Here is a 4,450-nt window from a genome sequence, read left to right as displayed (position 1 = left end):
AAAACAAAAACAAAACAAAACAAAAAAAAAAAAAAACTCTGAAGAAAACAAGCTTAAATCTTCATGCCCTTGGATTAAGCAGTGGTTACTTAGATATGATACCTATTGCACAAGCAACAAAAGAAAAAATAGATAAATTAAAAACGTTCATGCTTTCAAGGGTATCATCAAGAAAGTGAAAAGATAGGGCTGGGCCTAATGGCTCACACCTATAATCCCAGCTCTTTGGGAGGCCAAGACAGGAGGATCACTTGAGGCCAGGAGCTCAAGACCAGCCACGGCAACATAGCAAGACGCTGTCTCTACAAATTCTTTCAAAATTAGGCAGATGTAGTGGCTCATGACTGTAGTCCTAGCTATTCAAGAGGATTGCTTGAGCCTATAGAAGTTCAAGGCTACAGTGAGCTATGACTGTGCTACTGCTCTCCAGCATGGATGACAGAGCAAAACCTTGTCTCTAAAAAAAATTAAAAAGAAAAAGAATAAAAAGAAAGTGAAAAAATAACTGTTCTAAGCTGAATTGTATGCCCCCCCATTCACGTGCTAAACTGTACTAGTTACAGTCCCAGAACCTCAGAGTGTAACTGTCGGTGGAGATAAGGTCTTTAGAGAGGTGATCAACTCAAACTGAGGCCCTTAGGATGGGGCCCTCACCAATGACCGGTGTCCTCATAGGAAGAGACACTAGAGGAGGGGGACGAGGAAAGGAAGAGACACTAGAAATGCGCCACACAGAGGAAAGGCCAGCGGCAGAAGGCACAGGGAGAAGAAAGTCAACTACGAGCCAAGGAGAGAGGACCCAGGCCTGGGGGGCAGACCAGGGACCAAACCTGCCAACAATTTGATCTCAGAATTTTTGCCTTCAGAATTGTGAGAAATAAATTTTGAGGTTTATTTTATTTTAGACAGAGTTTCACTCTTGTCACCCAGGCTGGAGTGCGGTGGCAGGATCTTGGCTTACTACAACCTCTGCCAACCAGGTTCCAGTGATTCTCCTGCCTCAGCCTCCCAAGAAGCTGGGATTTCAGGTGCCTGCCATCACACTAGGCTAGTTTTTGTATTTTTAATATAGATAGGTTTCACCATGTTGGCCAGGCTGGTCTTGAACTCCTAACCTCAAGTGATCCACCCCCCTCGGCCTCCCAAGGTGCTGGGATTACAGGTATGAGCCACTGTGCCCAGCCAATTTCTGTTGTTTAAGTCACCCAGTCTGTGTTATTATGCTATGGCAGCCTTGGCAAATAAATACAGTGACCTACAAAATGGGAGGAGATTTTTCAAATCATATTCCTGGTAAGGGACTTATATCTAGAATAAACAAGGAACTCTTACAACTCGATAATAAAAAGACAAATAACTGGGTAAGGAGCCTGGGCAACATGGCAAAAATCCTGTCTCTATTAAAAATACAGAAAGTTAACTGGGCACGCATGGGCCTGTAGTCCCAGCTACTGGGGAGGCTGAGGTGGGAAGATCGTTTGAGCCTGAGAGGCAGAGGTTGCAGTGAGCCGAGATCATGCCACTGCACTCTAGCCTGGGCAACAGAGTGAGACCCAGTCTAAAAAAAAATAAATAAATAAAAAATGGGTGAGGGATCTGAATAGACATTTCTTCAAAGAAGATATATATATATATATATATATACACATGGCCAATAAGCACAAGAAAAGATTCTCAACATTGCTCTGGTCTCAGCTGCAGAAACAAGATGACAAAAGGAACATAATCGTTTGGAAAGCGTCGCAATAAGATACAGATGTTGTGCCGCCGCTGTGGCTCTAAGGCCTACCACCTTCAGAAGTCGACCTGTGGCAAATGTGGCTACCCCGCCAAGCACAAGAGAAAGTGTAACTGGAGTCCCAAGGCTAAAAGATGATATAACACTCGGACTGGTTGAATGAGGCACCTAAAAATTGTATATCACAGATTCAGGCATGGATTCCGTGAAGGAACAACACCTAAACCCAAGAGGGCAAGTGTTGCAGCATCCAGTTCATCTTAAGAATTTCACCGATTAGTCGCGTAACAGATGTTCTGGTTTTTAAAAATACAAAAAGAAAAAAAAGACAACATCATTAGCCATCAAGGAAATGCAAATCAAAGCCACAATGAGATACCACTTCATAGCCACTAAGATGGTTATAATCCAAAAGACAGGCAATAACCAGCACTGGTAAAGAGATGGAGAAATTGGGTACCTCGTACATTGCTGGTGGAAATGTACAATGGTGCCACTGCTTTGAAAACCTGTATGACGTTTCCTCGCAATTTAAATCATAGAGTTACAAGATGGCCCAGCAATTCCACTCCTGCGTTTATGCTCAGGAGAAATAAAAGCAAAAACTTGTACACAAAAACTTTTACACAAATGTTCATCATAGCATTATTCGTAACAGCTGAAAAGTGGAAACAACCCAAATTTCCATCATGATAATGGATAAATAAAACATGGTACAAGGCACTATTACTTGGCAATGAAAACGAATGAAGCACTGATACATGCCACAATGTGAATGAGCCTTGAAAACCATGTGCTGAGTGAAAGAAGCCAGTTCCAAGACCACACACACATTGTATTTGTATGAAATGTCCAGAATAGGCAGATCTATAGAGACGGAAATCAGATTGGTGACTGTCTAGAGCTGGGAGGGGGTTGTTGGAGGCAAATGGGGGAAGGGTGACTCAAAAAGAATACCAGTTTCTTTTGGGGGTGATGAAAATCTTCTAAAATTGATTGTGGTGACGATCACACACCTATGGATATATTAAAAACCATTGAGTTATATACTTTAAGCCAGTGAATTGTATGGCATGTGAATTATATCTCAATAAAGTTTTTTATTTGTTTTTGTTTGTTTGTTTGTTTTTTTTGAGACAGAGTTTCGCTCTTGTTACCCAGGCTGGAGTGCAATGGCGCAATCTCGGCTCACCGCAACCTCCGCCCCCTGGGTTCAGGCAATTCTCCTGCCTCAGCCTCCTGAGTAGCTGGGACTACAGGCACGCGCCACCGTGCCCAGCTAATTTTTTGTAATTTTTAGTAGAGACGGGGTTTCACCATGTTGACCAGGATGGTCTCGATCTGTTGACCTCGTGATCCACCCGCCTCGGCCTCCCAAAGTGCTGGGATTACAGGCTTGAGCCACCGCGCCCGGCCCTGTTTTTGTTTGTTTGTTAATTTTTTTCGTTTGTTTTTTATTTTTTTCATTTTGTTTTGTTTTTTATTTTTGTTATTTTTCTTCATTTTTAATTTTTTTTAATAAAGTTTTTTTTTTTAAGTTAAACTATACTTTCATCCTCCACACCTCTCTCTCCTGTCCACAGGGAGGAAAGTCCCTTCCTTTATTTTGGAGGACATCTGTGGTACCATCTATGGTAAGACATTAAGGGACAGTCCAAGGCCACTGAATATTGTGTGAGGCTATGGGAACATGTTTGAGGGCCTGCAAATAAATAAATGGGCACCAACATACAAAATCTAAAACATTGATGTTTAAAAATGTAGAATTAAATGTTAATATAACTCTAGGTCACCTGGTCAACTGCAACTCAGTCAATTCATAGTTATATATAAATTATAAAGAAGGTAGAATTTGGGTGAATTATACAGTTGCTATGAGGCAACTGAGTCTGGGAAAAATGAACTAATTCCAGCGTTTAAAGGGATTCATTCTAGAGGTTATCTGAACCAAGGGGTTTTGTTTGTTTGTTTGTTGAGTCTCACTCTGTCACCCAGGCTGGAGTGCAGTAGTGTGATATTGGCTCATTGCTACCTCTGCCTCCTGGGTTCAAGCGATTCTTCTGCCTCAGTCTCTTGAGTAGCTTACATTACAGGTACCCACCATCATGCTTGGCTAATTTTTGTATTTTTAATAAAGACAGGGTTTCTCAGTGTTGGCCAGGCTGATCTCGAACTCCTGGGCTCACGTGATCCTCCCAAAGTATAAACGTAAGCCACCACACCCAGGCTGAACAAATGTTTTTGTTTGTGTTTTTTTCTGAGACAGAGTCTCACTCTTCACCCTGGCTGGAGTGCAATGGCATGAGCATAGCTCACTGCGGCCTCCCAGCTCAAGGAATCCTCCCATCTTAGCCTCCCAGGTAGCTAGAACTACAGTCACATGCCACCATGTCCAGCTAATTTTTTTTTTTACTTTTAATACAGATGAGCTCTTGCTTTGTTGCCCAGGCTGGTATTAAACTCCTGGGCTCAAACAATCTTGCTCGAATAACAGGCATGAGCCACTGCACCTGCCCTGAACCCATGGTTCTTAATGTCAGCCTGTGGGCAGGTGCTAGGCTGCCTTCATTCATTCATTCATTCATTCAACAGATAGTTAGTCTAATGCTAGACCCAGAGTTAGCCTTGATAGGCGGCCCTTGTCCCCATGCTGCTACTGCTGATGATGAAGGTGACGGCTCCAGGCCAGGCCCAACCAACAGAAGAGCAAGA

At 42.7% G+C, this 4,450-nt stretch overlaps 1 pseudogene; it reads left to right on the top strand.

Moving 5' to 3' along the window:
* The first annotated feature begins 1,708 nt into the window (after window positions 1-1,708).
* Window positions 1,709-2,010, top strand: LOC108591965 (large ribosomal subunit protein eL37-like; annotated as a pseudogene).
* The last annotated feature ends 2,440 nt before the right edge of the window (window positions 2,011-4,450 follow it).

The sequence above is a fragment of the Callithrix jacchus genome, chromosome 5, assembly GCF_049354715.1.
Source record: "Callithrix jacchus isolate 240 chromosome 5, calJac240_pri, whole genome shotgun sequence".
NCBI lineage: Eukaryota > Metazoa > Chordata > Mammalia > Primates > Cebidae > Callithrix > Callithrix jacchus.
This window is presented reverse-complemented; position numbering and strand designations above follow the sequence as displayed.